The sequence below is a fragment of the Triticum dicoccoides genome, chromosome 3B (assembly GCF_002162155.2).
Source record: "Triticum dicoccoides isolate Atlit2015 ecotype Zavitan chromosome 3B, WEW_v2.0, whole genome shotgun sequence".
Classification (NCBI taxonomy): domain Eukaryota; kingdom Viridiplantae; phylum Streptophyta; class Magnoliopsida; order Poales; family Poaceae; genus Triticum; species Triticum dicoccoides.
The window spans coordinates 636459986-636478610 of record NC_041385.1 but is presented as its reverse complement, the minus strand read 5'-3'; the positions used below and the strand labels follow the sequence as shown (position 1 = coordinate 636478610).

General features: G+C 45.4%; 1 pseudogene; it reads left to right on the top strand.

The window, feature by feature from the left end:
* The first annotated feature begins 10784 nt into the window (after positions 1 to 10784).
* Positions 10785 to 13641, top strand: LOC119277555 (annotated as a pseudogene).
* Positions 13642 to 18625: the final 4984 nt, after the last annotated feature.

Sequence of the window (18625 nt, the reverse complement as noted above, 5' to 3'; positions counted from 1 at the left end):
TCGAAAAGTCTGAGTCCCTCTCCAGTACGCCTTGGGCCTCCTTTTATACGTCCAAAGGGGTTGCCACAGTGGCACAAAGGAGGTGTAAAGTAGCTATAGTGTACATGCTTATCACTGACGTTGTAGGACAAACGCATTAAATGCGTTGCTTACGTGCCCTCCAACTTTATCGGGGACGGTAATAGAGCCAGTCCCATCCGTCGCCGCCTCACCCTATCTTGACACGCGTCCAGGCTGACGAGGCATGCTGCACCAAGCTAGCTGGCCAGCCGCTGTGCTAGCGCGGTGGCGGGATCTTCACGAAGATCTGCATGCCACCATGCAAGTGCTCGCCTAGTTGGCAGGCTGGTTGATGCGCTAGAACGGCCGTGGGGTGGCAAAACCTTGTCGTGTGTGGGCCTAGCTGTGGCCCCGCAGATGTTCCCGGCAAGGGTCTTGCCGGGGCCTCGTAGTCGTCCCTGGCAAGGGCCTTGCCGGGGGACTTCGCCTTCTGGTCACCATGAACACCTGCATGCCACCAGTCTTCACAAAGATCTACATGCTACTACGCATGTGCCCATGAGTCTTGGTCCTAACATTGTCGATGGTTTTAGAGCTCTCAGCCTCATGGGTGGTGGCCTTGTTGGTGCTTCGCAAGTCGTCCCGGCAAGGATCTTGCCGGGGCTACGCAAGCCGCCCCAGCAAGGATGTTGCCGGGGGAGGTCTAGCTTGTCTTCTGCTCTTTGTTTACTGCCTTGAATGCTGTCTTGGTAGTCTTGTATCTTGCCTTCTCCTGCCCCGTCGAGCCTCGCCACGGGTACAGCTACAATTGCCCGTGCACAAGTAAAGGGTACAAATAGGCCCAGACTTATGTACACCGTGATACATCTCCAATGTATCTACTTTTCCAAACACTTTTGCCCTTCTTTTGGACACTAACTTGCATGATTTGAATGAAACTAACACGGACTGACGCTGTTTTCAGCAGAACTGCCATGGTGTTGTTTATTGTGCAAAAAACAAAATTTCTCGGAATGACCTGAAAATCCACGAAGATAACTTTTGGAAAATATAAAAAATATTGGCGAAAGAATCAAGGCCAGGGGGCCCACACCCTGTCCACGAGGGTGGGGGCGCACCCCCTCCCCCTGGGCGCGCCCCCTATCTCGTGGGCTCCCTAATGCTCCACCGACCTCACCTCCAACTCTATATATTCCGTTTCACGGAGAAAAAAGTCGGAGAGAAAGTTTCATCGCGTTTTACGATATGGAGCCGCCGCCAAGCCCTAATCTCTCTCGGGAGGGCTCATCTGGACTCCGTTCGGAGCTCCAAAGAGGGGGATTCGTCGCTGTCGTCAACATCAACCATCCTCCATCACCAATTTCATGATGCTCACCGCCGTGCGTGAGTAATTCAATTGTAGGCTTGCTGGACGGTGATGGGTTGGATGAGTTTTACCATGTAATCAAGGTAGTTTTATTAGGGTTTGATCCCTAGTATCAACTATGTTCTGAGATTGATGTTGATATGACTTTGCTATGCTTAATGCTTGTCACTAGGGCCCGAGTGCCATGATTTCAGATCTGAACCTATTATGTTTTCATGAATATATGTGAGTTCTTGATCTTATCTTGCAAGTCTATAGTCACCTATTATGTGTTATGATCCGACAACCCCGAAGTGACAATAATCGGGATACTTCTCGGTGATGACCGTAGTTTGAGGAGTTCCTGTATTCACTAAGTGCTAATGCTTTGGTCTAGTTCTCTATTAAAAGGAGGCCTTAATATCCCTTAGTTTCCATTAGGACCCCGCTGCCACGGGAGGGTAGGACAAAAGATGTCATGCAAGTTCTTTTCCATAAGCACGTATGACTATATTCGGAATACATGCCTACATTACATTGATGAACTGGAGCTAGTTCTGTGTCACCCTATGTTATAACTATTACATGATGAATTGCATCCGACATAATTATCCATCACTGATCCAATGCCTACGAGCTTTTCACATATTGTGCTTTCCTTATTTACTTTTTCGTTGCTACTGTTACAATCACTACAAAACTGCTATCGTTACTCTTGCCACTGTTCCCATTACTATCATACTACTTTGCTACTAAATACTTCTCTGCAGATACTAAGTTATCCCGGTGTGGTTGAATTGACAACTCAACTGGTAATACTTGAGAATACTCTTTGTCTCCCTTTGTGTCGAATCAATAAATTTGGGTTGAATACTCTACCCTCGAAAACTGTTGCGATCCCCTATACTTGTGGGTTATCACACCGACAGAGCTGAAAATTTACGGTGATTTTTTATGGACCAGAAGAAGCCCCCTAAGCACAAGAGTTAGTCCAGAAGAGTCTCGAGTCAATGACAAGGGTGGAGGGCATGCCCACCCCCCTAGGGCACGCCCCCTGCCTTGTCGCTGACTCGTGGACCCCCCTGACGTGAAACCGACGCCAAAAGTCCTATAAATCCAAAAAACCCCAGAAAGAAATCTAGATCGGGAGTTCTACCGCCGCAAGCCTCTGTAGCCATGAAAAATCAATTGGGAGCCCGTTTCGGCACCCTGCCGGAGGGGGAAACCATCACCGATGGCCATCTTCATCATCCCGGTGCTCTCCATGACAAGGAGGGAGTAGTTCACCCTCGAGGCTGAGGGTATGTACCAGTAGCTATGTGTTTGATCTCTCTCTCTCTCTCTCTCGTGTTCTTGATATGACACGATCTTGATGTACCACGAGCTTTGCTATTATAGTTGGATCATATGGTGTTTCTCCCCCTCTACCTTCTTTAGATGAATTGAGTTTTACCTTTGAGGTTTCACTATTATCGAATTGAATACTATTATGGTTTTGAGAACACTTGATATATGTCTTGCGTGAGATACCCTTGGTGACAATGGGGTTTTCTATTGATTCACTTGATGTATGTTTTGGCACTCAACTCGCGGATTCTCGAGATGAAATTGTGGTAATCTATGCATAGGGGTTGATGCATGTTTTCGTCCTTGTTTCTCTGGTAGGAATCTTGGGGCACTCTTTGAGGTTCTTTGCGTTAGATTGAATATTATGAATCTGAAGTTGTTTGATGCATATCGTATAATTGACCCATAGATACTTGTGGTGACATTGGAGTATCTAGGTGACATGAGGGTTGATTGATGTGTATCATATGGTGTTATTTTACTACGAACTCTAGGGCTGGTTGTGACACTTATAGGAATAGCTCAATGGATTGATCGGAAAGAATAACTATGAAGTGGTTTCGTACCCTACAAGCAATTTCATCTTATGTTCTCTATGATAGGAACTTTGGAGTGACTTTTGTCGCACGTTGAGGGATTGTCATATGATCTAATTATGTTATCATTGTTGAGAGAACTTGCACTAGTGAAAGTATGAACCCTGGGCCTTGTTTCCAAGCATCGCAATACCGTTTTTGCTCACTTTTTTTACTTGCTACCTTGTTGTTTTTATATTGTCTCACTACAACCTATATCTACTATCCATGCATATTACACTTGTATCACCATCTCTTCGTCGAACTAGTGCACCTATACAATATACCATTGTATTGGGTGTGTTGGGGACACAAGAGACTCTTTGTTATTTGGTTGTAGGGTTATTTGAGAGAGACCATCTTCATCCTACGCCTCCGACGGGTTGATAAACCTTAGGTCATCCACCTGAGGGAAATTTGCTACTATCCTACAAAACTCTACGCTTGGAGGCCCAACACAAGTCTACAAGAAGAAGGTTGCGTACTAGACATCAAGCTCTTTTCTGGCGCCGTTGCTGGGGAGGTGAGTGCTTGAAGGTATATCTTTAGATCTTGCAATCGAATATTTTAGTTTCTTGTTTTATCACTAGTTTAGTTTATAAAATAAAACTACAAAAAAATGGAATTCAGTTGCCACTTATGCTTCATCTTTTTAATGTCTTCCGTGAAAATAAGGATTCCGATAATTGTGCCAAAGTGTTAGAAGAAGAAGTCTATAAAATGTTTGGCATAAAATCTGTGTATGATGAGCATGATCACAATGTTGTTAGTATGAATTCTTTGAATATCCATGATGCTAATGATATGCAAAGCTACAAGGTTGGGGATGCTATGTTTGATGAATATGATGTTTCTAGTCCCCAAAGTTTTGATGATCAAATTTATTTTGATGATAGCATGCCTCCTATTTATGATGAGTATATTGATGAAAGTGGGTTTGGAAGAGTGTCAACTTTAGGAAGTAATGATCCCACTATTTTGGAGGGTGTTGAATCTTATTGTGATAATTATGAAAGTGGATTTGGAGAGTTCATGACTTTATTAGTGATGAATCCACTATTTCGGAAGAGGTTCCAATTGGCTATGAGAACAAAGTTGCTATCTATGATGATTATTATGATGACATGTATGCTATAAATAATAATGATTACCATGAAACTTGTCATATTGATTTTAATTTCCAATTGGATTATGCCTCACATGATAGTTAATTTGTTGAGTTTGCTCCCACTACTATTCATCAGAAGAAATTTTCTTATGTGGAGAGTAATAAAAATTCTATGCTTATGCATCATGAAAAGAATGCTTTATGTGATAGTTATATTGGTGAATCATTCATGATGCTAATGAAAATTATTTTGAGAGAGGAATATGTGCTTCTACATATTGCAATAATATCAAGTTTCCTCTCTATGTGCTTAAAGTTTTGAAGTTATGCTTGGTTTGCCTTCCTATGCTAGTTGATTCTTGTTCCCATAAATTGTTTGCTCACAAAAACCCTATGCATAGGTGGGTTAGACTTAAATGTGCTAGTCATATGCTTCATTATGCTCCGACTATGTTTCAATTCTTATCTTTTACGTGAGCATCATTGACATCATCATGCCTAGCTAAAAAAGAATTAGAGAAAAGCGCTTGTTGGGAGACAATCCAATATTTCTAACTACTGTTTTTGTGTGTTCACATTATTATGCTACTGTAGTAATCATGTTTTATAGCTTTTGTTTCAATAAAGTGCCAAGTAAAGCCTTTAGGACAGTGTGGATGATAGTTGACTTGATTCTGTGCAAAAATAGAAACTTTTGCTCCCAGTCCAGGAATTTTGAAAATTCACTAGAACGTGCTTTTGATCTGAATTTTTTACACAAGATTGATATACAAATTTTCTATGTTGTCCTAATTTTTCAGAATTTTTTGAGTTACAGAAGTATACGAAGTTTCCATAATATTACAGACTGTTCAGTTTTTGACAGATTCTGTTTTCATTGTGTTGTTTGCTTATTTTGATGAATCTATGGGTAGTATCGGAGGGTATGAACCATGGAGAAGTTGGAATACAGTAGATATAACACCAATATAAATAAATAATGAGTTCACAACAGTACCAAAAGTGGTGATTTTATTTTCTTATACTAACGGAGCTTACGCGTTTTCTGTTGAGTTTTGTGTTGCGAAGTTTTCAAGTTTTGGGTGAAGTTACGGAATAAGGAGTGGAAAGAGCCTAAGCTTGGGGATGCCCAAGGCACCCCAAGGTAATATTCAAGGACAACCAAGCAACTAAGCTTGGGGATGCCTCAGATGGCATCCCCTCTTTCGTCTTCGTTCATCGGTAACCTTACTTGGAGCTATATTTTTATTCACCACATGATATGTGTTTTTCTTGGAGCGTCATTTTATTTTATTTTGTTTTGCTTGTTGTTTGAATAATATCCCAAGATCTGAAATTCTTAAATGTTAGAGAGTCTTCACATAGTTACATAATTATTCGACTACTCATTAATCTTCACTTATATCTTTTGGAGTAGTTTGTCATTTGCTCTAGTGCTTCACTTATATATTTTTAAAGCACGACGGTGCTTTTATTTTGAAGAAATTGATGAACTCTCATGATTCACTTATATTATTTTGAGAGTCTTAAACAGCATGGTAATTTGCTTTGGTTATGAATTTAGTCCTAATATGATGGGCATCCAAGAGGGATCTAATAAAAACTTTCATATAAAGTGCATTGAATACTATGATTCACTTAGATTATTTTGAGAGTTTTTAATAGCATGGTAATTTGCTTAAAGATAATATACTTGGTATTCAAGATTTGTGAAACTTTCTTTTGAGTGCGTTGAATACTAAGATAAGTTTGATGCTTGATAATTGTTTTGATATATGGAAGTGATAATATCAAAGCAATGCTAGTTGGGGTGATTATGAATTTAAAGAATGCTTGAGTTGAAGTTTGTGATTCCCGTAGCATGCATGTATGGTGAACCACTTTGTGATAAAGTCAGAGCACAATTTTATTTATTGATTGTCTTCCTTATGAGTGGCAGTCGGGGGTGAGCGATGGTCTTTTCCTACCAATCTATCCCCCTAGGAGCATGCGTGTAGTGCTTTGGTTTTTGATGACTTCTAAATTTTTGCAATAAGTGCATGAGTTCTTTTAATGTTGAGTCCATGGATTATACGCACTCTCACCCTTCCACCATTGCTAGCCTCTCTAGTACCGCGCAACTTTCGCCGGTGCATTACACCCACCATATACCTTCCTCGAAACAGCCACCATACCAACCTATTATGGCATTTCCATAGCCATTTCGAGATATATTGCCATGCAACTTTCCACTGTTCCGTTTATTATGACATGCTTCATCATTGTCATATTGCTTAGCATGATCATGTAGTTGACATAGTATTTGTGGCAAAGCCACCATTCATAAGTTTCATACATGTCACTCTTGAGTCATTGCATATCCCGATACAACGCCGGAGGCATTCATATAGAGTTATATTTTGTTCTAAGTATCGAGTCGTAATTCCTGAGTTGTAAGTAAATAAAAGTGTGATAATGAGAGGCCAAAGAAGCCAACAAAAAAAGGCCAAAGAAGCCAATCAAAAAAAGAGAAGAAAAAAACGAGAGAAAAGAGAGAAGGGGCAATGTTACTATCTTTTTTCCACACTTGTGCTTCAAAGTAGCACCATGATCTTCATGATAGAGAGTCTCCTATTTTGTCACTTTCATATACTAGTGGTAATTTTTCATTATAGAACTTGACTTGTATATTCCAACGGTGGGCTTCCTCAAATGCCCTAGATCTTCATGAGCAAGCAAGTTGGATGCACACCCACTTAGTTTCTTTTTGAGCTTTCATACACTTATATCTCTAGTGCATCCGTTGCATGGAAATCCCTACTCACTCACATTGATATCTATTTATGGGCATCTCCATATATATCCCGTTGATACGCCTAGTTGATGTGAGACTATCTCCTTATTTTTGTCTTCTCCGCAACCACCATATTCTATTCCACCTATAGTGCTATACCCATGGATCACACTCATGTATTGCGTGAAAATTGAAAAAGTTTGACAACATCAAAAGTATTAAACAATTGCTTGGCTTGTCATTGGGGTTGTGCATGATTTGAATATTTTGTGTGATGAAAATGGAGCATAGCCAGACTATATGATTTTGTAGGGATAGCTTGCTTTGGCTATGTTAGTTTGAGAAGACATGATTTTCTTTATTAGTATGCTTAAAGTATTATCATTTTTATGTCAATATTAAACTTTTGTTTTAAATCTTATGGATCTGAATATTCTTGCCACAATAGAGAAGATTACATTGGAAAATATGCTAGGTAGCATTCCACATGAAAAATTGTGTTTTTATCATTTACCTACTCGAGGACGAGCATGAATTAAGCTTGGAGATGCTTGATACGTCTCCAATGTATCTATACTTTTTGATTGTTCCATGCTATTATATTATCTGTTTTGGATGTTTTATAAGCATTAATATGTTATTTTATATTATTTTTGGGACTAACCTATTAACCTAGAGCCCAGTGTCAGTTTCTGTTTTTCCTTGTTTTTGAGTTTTGGAGAAAAGGAATATCAAACGGAGTCCAAACGAGCTGAAATTTACGGTGATTTTTTATGGACCAGAAGAAGCCCTCGAAGCACAAGAGTTGGGCCAGAAGAGTCCCGAGTCAACAACAAGGATGGAGGACGTGCCCACCCCCCTAGGGCGCGCCCCCCTGCCTTGTCGCTGACTCGTGGACCCTCCCTGACGTGAAACCGACGCCAAAAATTCTTATAAATCCAGAAACCCCCAGAAAGAAACCTAGATCGGGAGTTCCGCCGCGGCAAGCCTCTGTAGCAATGAAAAAACAATCGGGAGCCCGTTCTGGCACCCTGCCGGAGGGGTAAACCATCACCGATGGTCGTCTTCATCATCCCGGTGCTCTCCATGAAGAGGAGGGAGTAGTTCACCCTCGGGGCTGAGGGTATGTACCAGTAGCTATGTGTTTGACCTCTCCCTCTCTCACTCGTATTCTTGATATGGCACGATCTTGATGTACCGGGAGCTTTGTTATTATAGTTGGATCATATGGTGTTTCTCCACCTCTACCTTCTTCTGATGAATTGAGTTTTACCTTTGAGGTTTCACTATTATCGGATTGAATACTATTGCGGATTTGAGAACACTTGATGTATGTCTTGCGTAGGATACCCGTGGTGACAATGGGGTGTTTTATTGATTCACTTGATGTATGTTTTGGCACCCAACTCACTGATTCTCGAGGTGACATTGGCGTAATCTATGCATAGGGGTTGATGCACGTTTTTGTCCTTGTTTCTCTGGTAGGAATCTTGGGGCACTCTTTAAGGTTCTTCGTGTTGGGTTGAATATTATGAATCTGAAGTTGTTTGATGCATATCGTATAATTGACCCACGGTTACTTGTGGTGACATTGGAGTATCTAGGTGACATTAGGGTTGATTGATGTGTATCATATGGTGTTATTTTACTATGAACTCTAGGGTTGTTTGTGACACTTATAGGAATAGCTCAATGGATTAACCCTACAAGCAATTTCATCTTATGTTCTCCGCGATAGGAACTGTGGAGTGACTTTTATCGCACGTTGAGGGTTTGCCATATGATCTAATTATGTTATCATTGTTGAGAAAACTTGCACTAGAGAAAGTATGAACCCTAGGCCTTATTTCCGAGCATTGCAATACCATTTTGCTCACTTTTGTTACTTGCTATCTTGCTGTTTTTATATTTTTAGATTACAAAAGACTATATCTACTATCCATATTACACTTGTATCACCATCTCTTCGTTGAACTAGTGCACCTATACAATATACCATTGTATTGGGTGTGTTGGGGACCACAAGAGACTCTTCGTTATTTGGTTGCAAGGTTGTTTGAGAGAGATCATCTTCATCCTACGCCTCCCATGGATTGATAAACCTTAGGTCATGCACTTGAGGGAAATTTGCTACTGTCCTACAAAATTCTGCGCTTGGAGGCCCAACACAAGTCTACAAGAAGAATGTTGTGTAGCAGACATCAACCGCCAAGGCTATTGATTTCTGACCCCTACCTCTGACGTTGGCGTCCTATCCATGCTCACATCCACCTTTGCATCGGTGTCTCATGAGGTCACATCTGCTATGTTTTCCATAGGCACATGTCTTGAGCACTTTACCAAGTGACAAAATACCTCATTGGCGGTTCATGCTTCACATGGCATGTGCATGACTACTCACCCTTCGGCCTGGCTCTAAACGTGTGTGTGCATCTCGGCCCTCAACGATGCATGCTACCATGCTCCCGATGACCCAGAAGTATAGGGGATCGCAACAGTCTTCGGGAGTAGTATTTTATCCCAAATATATTGATTCGACATAAGGGAAGCCGAAGAATATTTATAAGCCTTACCAGCTGACTTATCGATTCAACCACACCCGAGAATCACTTCCTTGCACCAATTTTTTTTCCAAACGGGCCTTTCCCCCTTTCCATTAATTTCTTAACAAAAATACAAAGTTTGTTACCATAACCTAAAGTAGCGACTACACCATGACTAGGAGAATAAGGTAGAGGGGAGAAAGTGAGTTGGAGCACTAGCTGGAAACCTGCCACTTGGAGCTCACATTCGAAACTCCAATTCTAGGGCTAAAACCAGCTAACACCAATACGACAAAATAGTACAGCCAAACCCACTTCCCAGGAGACAGTTCCTCAGAGCGACAAAGAGAAAAACAAGCCAACTACTTGGCTGATACGAAAAGTTATTATTAGCATAGTGATAGCAATAATAGTAGGGTAACAACAGTAGTAGCAACAGCAGCAGTAGCAACTCAAGCAAATGTGATAGTATCAAAGAGTACGAATGCTTGCTAGAATCATAGTTTAAAAAATCGACCGGAAATCGAACCGGAAAAGTTGTCGGTTCAGGTTTTTACCGATAGGACCGCTGGTTCATCGGTTCGATTGTCGGTTTTTTAAGCAATAAAATAATATATGTTGAGTAATATATGCGCTAATATAGTGTGAAACAATGGTCAAATAAAATTATTTCCATGCAGTGGACAACAAAGTAGCACATCCGAGTTGGTTATTGGGCCGTGAGGAGGTCCCGCGTACTGCTCACACGACATGGAATTGAATCCCACTTTCCCAATTTTTATTAAAACATTTTCTTGGTTTTTCGTGGTTCAATGGCCCGGTTTTTTCACCGGCTTTCCAGAAAACCAGCCGGTTCGATCGGTTTTCTCCGGTCTGATTGCAAAACAGTCTTATTAGCTTAGAAAACAGCTGAGGCCGCCGGTTCCCTTTTTTCCGGTTCGACCGCCGGTTCGGTCCGGGTTTTTTAAACTATGGCTAGAATACAAATAGTGAAGAATATCGTTGTGGCAAATGTAGGGCTGATCTACAATAATGGGCAAATGTAGGGCTGATCTACAATATCGTTCGCGCCCCCCGTTCGTCCCTCCCCACATCAGTTCCATCGCGATTCCCAACTCGCAAGCAAGCAAGCGATTTCTCTCAGATCTGTAGAGTTCTTAGCTCCGATTTCGCCTTCGAGTTTCCGTTTCCCCATTCAAGCTTAGAGAGGAGATGGCGAAGAATGGAGGAGAGGGCCCAGCGATCGGCATCGACCTGGGCACCACCTACTCGTGCGTCGGCGTGTGGCAGCACGACCGAGTGGAGATCATCGCCAATGACCAGGGCAACCGCACCACGCCCTCCTACGTTGGCTTCACCGACACCGAGCGCCTCATCGGCGACGCCGCCAAGAACCAGGTCGCCATGAACCCCACCAACACCGTCTTCGGTACGTCCTCCTGCACCGCTCCTCTTCTTCTAGCTTAGATGGATCATCTCGTGTTCGTGCTTGTACTGCTACGGTTGATGCTGTGCTCGATTATGTGCGTGTATGCGTTTTTTATGCGATTATGTACCGCAATGCAGATCATTGTAGTATGTAGTCTGAATTTTGTTTTCTAAATTTGTTTGTTCACTGAGCTTAACGAGTAGCAAAGGAATGTAGAGCCAAGTTGGCGTCGTCCAATTCTGCATTCTCATGTATTCGAAGAACCGGCGGAAATATATGCAATCAATCTGATCTAGAATTAAAATCCGCTTAGTTCCAGCGAGATTCTGTAAAAAATTGCTGATTAAGATTTCTGTGCTGAACAATGGGAAGGAAGATAACTTGCTGGGTTAGCTGAACAATTTGTTTGGGGGTAAATTTCGGTTTCTTGTTTGGGACTTTTAAACAGTTCCTTGACTTGTCAAAGCTCTACTGCTGCTCTGCTTGTTTGCTTTTGTTATGAGTTTGAGCGTCAATTATCCAGTCGAACAGTTTGACTGACATTCCTGCTCCATCTCCATCGCAGATGCCAAGCGGTTGATCGGCAGGCGGTTCACCGACCCGTCGGTGCAGAGCGACATGAAGCTGTGGCCGTTCAAGGTCATCCCCGGCCCTGCTGACAAACCGATGATCGTCGTCCAGTACAAGGGCGAGGAGAAGCAGTTCGCCGCCGAGGAGATCTCCTCGATGGTGCTCATCAAGATGAAGGAGATCGGTGAGGCCTACCTCGGCACCACCATCAAGAACGCCGTCGTCACGGTGCCGGCCTACTTCAACGACTCGCAGCGTCAGGCCACCAAGGACGCCGGGGTCATCGCCGGCCTCAATGTGATGCGCATCATCAACGAGCCCACTGCCGCCGCCATTGCCTACGGCCTTGACAAGAAGGCCAGCAGCTCTGGCGAAAAGAACGTGCTCATCTTCGACCTCGGTGGCGGCACGTTCGATGTGTCGCTGCTCACCATCGAGGAGGGCATCTTCGAGGTGAAGGCCACCGCCGGCGACACCCACCTCGGCGGCGAGGACTTCGACAACCGCATGGTGAACCACTTCGTCCAGGAGTTCAAGCGCAAGCACAAGAGGACATCAGCGGCAACCCTCGCGCGCTGCGCCGGCTGCGCACGGCCTGCGAGCGCGCCAAGCGCACCCTGTCGTCGACCGCCCAGACCACCATCGAGATCGACTCCCTGTACGAGGGCGTCGACTTCTACTCGACCATCACCAGGGCTCGGTTCGAGGAGCTCAACATGGACCTGTTCCGCAAGTGCATGGAGCCCGTGGAGAAGTGCCTGCGCGACGCCAAGATGGACAAGAGCACCGTGCACGACGTCGTGCTCGTCGGCGGATCCACCCGCATCCCCAAGGTGCAGCAGCTGCTCCAGGACTTCTTCAACGGCAAGGAGCTGTGCAAGAGCATCAACCCCGACGAGGCCGTGGCCTACGGCGCCGCCGTGCAGGCCGCCATCCTCAGCGGCGAGGGCAACGAGAAGGTGCAGGACCTGCTCCTGCTCGACGTCACGCCGCTGTCCCTCGGCCTGGAGACCGCCGGCGGCGTGATGACGACGCTCATCCCGCGGAACACCACCATCCCGACCAAGAAGGAGCAGATATTCTCCACCTACTCGAACAACCAGCCGGGCGTCCTGATCCAGGTGTTCGAGGGCGAGCGCGCGCGGACCAAGGACAACAACCTGCTGGGCAAGTTCGAGCTGTCCGGCATCCCCCCGGCCCCCCGCGGCGTGCCCCAGATCACCGTCTGCTTCGACATCGACGCCAACGGCATCCTGAACGTGTCGGCCGAGGACAAGACCGCCGGCGTGAAGAACAAGATCACCATCACCAACGACAAGGGGCGGCTGAGCAAGGAGGACATCGAGAAGATGGTGCAGGAGGCGGAGCGGTACAAGGCCGAGGACGAGGAGCTGAAGAAGAAGGTGGAGGCCAAGAACGCGCTGGAGAACTACGCCTACAACATGAGGAACACCGTCAAGGACGACAAGATCGCGTCCAAGCTCCCCGCCGACGACAAGAAGAAGATCGAGGACGCCATCGACGGCGCCATCAGCTGGCTCGACACCAACCAGCTCGCGGAGGCGGACGAGTTCGAGGACAAGATGAAGGAACTGGAGGGCGTCTGCAACCCCATCATCGCCAAGATGTACCAGGGCGCTGGCGCCGACATGGGAGGCATGGGCGGTGCCGCCGGCATGGATGAGGATGCGCCGGCCGGGGGAAGCGGTGCGGGGCCCAAGATCGAGGAGGTCGATTAAGCTGCTGGCCGTGGTGATTTGGCGGCTGGGAGAGTACAAATGTGTGAACTCTGGAGTGTTAAGTTTGTGAAGTGTCGTCGTTTTTAGATTTTGGAGAGGGGGAACTTTGGATGGATGTCAGTGTTGATGTAATCCTGAACTTGGATCGATTTATGTAGCCGGCGTTGTATCGGTGTTTGCTTGGATCATAAGTATTATCTTTCTTTTATTTTTGCGAAATGAGTCACCGGCCGGCGGAAACGTAACACCAACTGCAGACGTGTGCAATCGCTCGCATTATCCTCTACTGCACTGTCATGTGTTGGAAGCACTGGTTTTAGCAGATGTAGTTGTCTGGTCAAACCCATTTAGTCCCAGTAAGATTCTACTGAGAACTTTGCTGATTGAGGTTTCTGTGGAAGTTTTAACTGCTCATAATGTGTCGGTGTGGAAGTTTTAACTGCTCATAATGTGTCGGTGTTGTGTTCTTGGCTAGTTTGTTGATTAAAGCCGGAAGAATTGACAAGTGAGACATAAAGAGATTAGTAGATAGTGTTAGGGTGACACTGCTTCTTGGTTAATTGATTAAAGCCGGAAGAATTGGCAAGTGAGGCAGGATGCGTTGCGCCGCGACTGATTTCTTCATCTTAACAAAGTGGGAAATGTTAGTGTGCTGGAATGTTAGAGGTCTTAACAGTCCGGCTAAGAGGAAGGCGCTTACAGGATTCGTGCGGCGATCGTTTGTATTCTAGAAACTAAATTAGAGGTGGTGGACATTTATGTAATCTTGCAATGCATGGGTCCGAACTATGATGGTTTCACTTATTTGTCGGCGTCTGACACTAGAGGAGGCATTTTCGTGGCTTGGAACACCACGAGGGCGTTTTTGACGAATTTTGTCAATGATTCCCATTGCGTCACCGGGTACGTCTCGCTCAAGGAGGGGACGCTATGGGCCGCAGGAGGACGAGCACAAGATCAACTTCCTAAATGAGATTTTGGAGCGTAGATCGTTAAGCCCAGGACCATGGATTGTCATTGGCGACTTCAATCTTATCCTGCACGCGGAAGACAAGAATAACGCCAACTTGGACCGGAGAATGATGGGGAAGTTCAAGCGTTTTGTGGACAACAACGCTCTCAAGGAGCTATTCTTCCATGGCCGCAGATTCACGTGGAGCAACGAAAGGGAGACGTCCACACTCACCAAGATTGATCGTGCGTTTGTCTCCGTGGATTGGAAGCTAGAACACCCGGATTGCTTGTTGCAAGCCTTATCCACCGAGTAATCGGACCACTGCCCGTTGCACCTAACGCTTTAAGAGCCGATGCAGGTGAGGAGGAGGTTCCGATTCGAGAAATTCTGGGTTAAAACGGATGGCTTCTTGGACATCGTTAAGGAGGCTTGGAAGTGCGACCCTAGTATTTCAGACCCCTTCATGCGTCTGGATATTATGCTTCGGAACACGGCTAGAGCACTTGCCACTTGGGGCCAAAAGGAGATAGGCAATATCAAGCTGCAAATTGCCATCGCTAATATAGTCATCATGCGGTTCGACTGTGCTCAGGAAAACCGTCTGCTTACAGAGGAGGAGAGATGGCTCAGAAGAACACTTAAACATCATCTGGTGCTAGGACTGGCATCCCTAGAGAGGACCATTGCCGGACAAAGATCGAGAATAACATGGCTTCAAGAAGGCGATGCAAACACGCGGCTATTTCACTTGGTAGCTAATGGGAGACGTATGAAGAACTATATACCTTCCTTGACCATGGATGGGCGTATTATCACGGATCAGAAAGGCAAGGAGGAGGCCTTCTACACGGCCTACAAAGACTTGTTAGGCAAGGATGAGGCACGTGAATTCACTCTAGATTTGGACAGACTGGGGATTGAGCCTGTTGACCTCTCGGAGCAGGATGCGGTGTTCATGGAGCACGAGATTTGGGCGGTGATAAAGGATCTACCCTCGGACAAGGCACCAGGGCCGGACGGGTTCATAGGTCTGTTTTTTCAGAATGCTTTGGAGGTGATTAAGGGTGATCTGGTGGCGGTGATTCACAAGCTCTTTCTTGGAAATGGAAGGGGATTCGGCAGACTAAACCAAACTCTGATCACCCTCTTGCCGAAGTCTCCGGAAGCATGCAGTGTATTCGACTTTCGACCTATCTGCCTCCTACACAGCATGCCTAAGATCGCATCTAAACTCCTGACTTCTAGGCTCAAGCCACGTATGGGAGAGCTTGTACAGGTGAACCAGTCCGCTTTCATTAAGGGGCGTTGCTTGCATGATAATTTTCTTCTAGTAAGGCAAATGGCACGCTCATTGCATCGAAGGAAAGCGAAAGGAGTTATGCTCAAGTTAGACATAACTAAGCCTTTGACTCCCTGGCATGGACATTCTTGTTCGAAGTGTTGAGAGCTAAAGGATTCTCGGAGCGTTGGATATCTTGGATAGCAACACTTCTTACCATTGCCAGCTCAAGAGTGCTTGTAAATGGATGTGCAGGAGACAAGTTCATGCACGCTAAAGGCCTGAGGCAAGGGGACTCGATCTCCCCTTTGCTTTTCGTAATTACCATGGACGTCCTCGCGGCTATCATTGTGAAGGCGCACGAGGATCGTGTACTGAGTACCATCAATGGGTGCAGCCCGATGCAGCGTCTATCCTTATACGCAGATGATGTGGTGCTATTCATCAAACCAACTTGGCCAGATCTTCTGAAACCTTCACCATCTTCGGAGTGGCATCTGGTCTTAAAGTGAACTTTGCCAAATCTGCGGCAAGTATGATCCGGGCAAAGACCGAGGACGAGGAGCTTGTAAAGTCGGCCCTACCATTGGAAGATCGCCACCTTCCCGTGCAAATACCTTGGGATCCAGCTTAGCATAAGACAAGTTAAAAGATCCGAGTGGCAGCCGGTGGTCGATGCGGCCCTACACATCTTGCCAGGATGGCAAAGGGGATTGGTGACAAGACCTGGGAGGATGATCCTCGTCAATCAAGTCATGAGGGCACAAGCCACTCATCATCTCATGATTGCGGAGGCACCAAAATGGTCTCTTGAAAGAGTGGACAAAGGCTGTCGGGCATTCTTTTGGGCCGGGACAGAGGAAGTGAGCGGTGGAAAATGTGTGGTGTCCTGGGCCAAGGTGTGTAGGCCAAAACACATGGGAGGATTGGGAGTCATTGACCTATATAAACATGGCCTGACTTTAAGATTAAGATGGGAATGGCTCTGACGGACAGACGCGTCCAGGCCTTGGCAGGGGCTTAATTTGGCGGCGGACAAAAAGGTAGCCCAAGCCTTTGGGAGTCTAGTCAAATGGAAGGTTGGCACGGGAGACAAAATCTTGTTTTGGAAAGATCGATGGCTGCAAGGTGCGATAATATCAGAGATTGCCCCCTTGGTTCTGGCAACGGTTCGCACGCAAGTGGCCAATAGGAGGTTGGTATGTGATGCGTTGGGCATGCATGCTTGGATGAACGACGTAGTAGGTAACCTATGCACGGAAGGTTTGACCCAGTTCATCGGGCTTTGGGAAATCATCTCCGAGGTTCAATTGGATGAACAGTTGGAGGACCGACCCATTTGGGCTTGGAACGAATCAGGAGCCTACACGGCATCATCAGCATACAAGATGCTTTGTGAGGGAGGAGTGAGATTTCACTCATTCGGAGCCATCTGGAAATGTTGGGCCCCACTTGCGTGTAAGATCTTCATGTGGTTGGCAGTACAATACCGACTGTGGACGTCGGATAGAAGGACGAGACATGGGTTGCAAGACCAAACATCTAGATGCTACTTATGCGACCAGGAGGAGGACATGGTGGACCACATTTTGCAGTAGTGCATGTTCTCACGGCAAGTGTGGTTTCGTTGCATTGCCAGAATGGGTTTGAGGATCGAGCTTTGCCCTGCAAATTACTCTAGGCTAGTGCAATGGTGGACGGAAGCTAGGAAACAAATTCACAAGCAAACTCGGAAAGGGTTCGACACGTTCGTGATGCTAATATGCTGGACACTTTGGAAACAAAGGAACGCGAGGGTCTTTGGATCAAGCCAGACCAAGAACGAGGGCGATACGGTGGACACGATCTTTGATGATTTGAGGACTTGGGCCATGGCAGAAGCATTTGGAGGACAACTAGTATCCGAGTAGTCAAGTAGAGTGTGGGAGTGTGGTGGAGGCTCGGTTAGGGTCAGCTTGTGACTCCTAACTAGCACAATTGTAATCTCTTGTACATATATTTCTCTCTTCTATAAAGCTAAGATACGCCACTGGCGTACCCTCGAAAAAACCAAAGTGGGAAATGTTAGGGTGACACTGCTTCTTGGTTCATTGGTCGAGTCAGTATGAATCTTCAACTACTCCCTCCATTCACTTTTGTTAGTCGTTTAGGACAACTGAAGTTGAACTGTTTTATGTGTTATCTTATAAATATCTAAAGGTCAAAAGTGAACGGAAGGAGTCGTATTGATAAATAAATAAAAAACCTTGCATGGGATTTGAACCTACCACCTGTGGGTGTTGGCAACTAGCTGCCAACAATTGGAACACAATCTAACTTGTGAAACATGTTGCATCCGCCTATATATGTTACAATAATTCTCTTGACATTAACCTTTCCACGCACCATAGCGTTATTTTTTTAAGATAATTGTTCTTTCCAAACAATTAATGTCAAAGGCAGGAAATGAGCTAACATTTACTTGATAGGATTGTAAATATAAGGAAATCTATCGACCAACACTAGAAGGGAATCAATCAGGTGATTGCATGGGATCCACCCACAAAAAAGGAAACAAAAAGATGACTGCATCAAATCTCCTGGTATTACATGAATATATATAGAGTCTAGCTGGAACTATAACTAAATAAGAGCATCTCTAGCGGTAATTGCCTTATTGTCGCTCTCCATCTCTAGCAAACCCCTTAAAATCGCAAACTGCAAAACTAGAATACGGGTTGGAAAAAGTGCATTTTAAGGGTTCATTTTAGCTGTGGCCAAACAGATACTGTAAAACTGAAACAAAGAGCTCCTTCCTCCAGGCCGGCCGCTGCCGCCCTTTCCCCCAGCCGGCCGCACCGGCCATGCCAGTCACGTCCAACCCCATCGGCCGCACCCCATCGCCCGCAGGCCATGCCGCGTCGCCTGTCGGCCGTGCCCCGTCGCCCGTCTGCCGCGTCCCGCCCCTGTCGGACATGCCCCA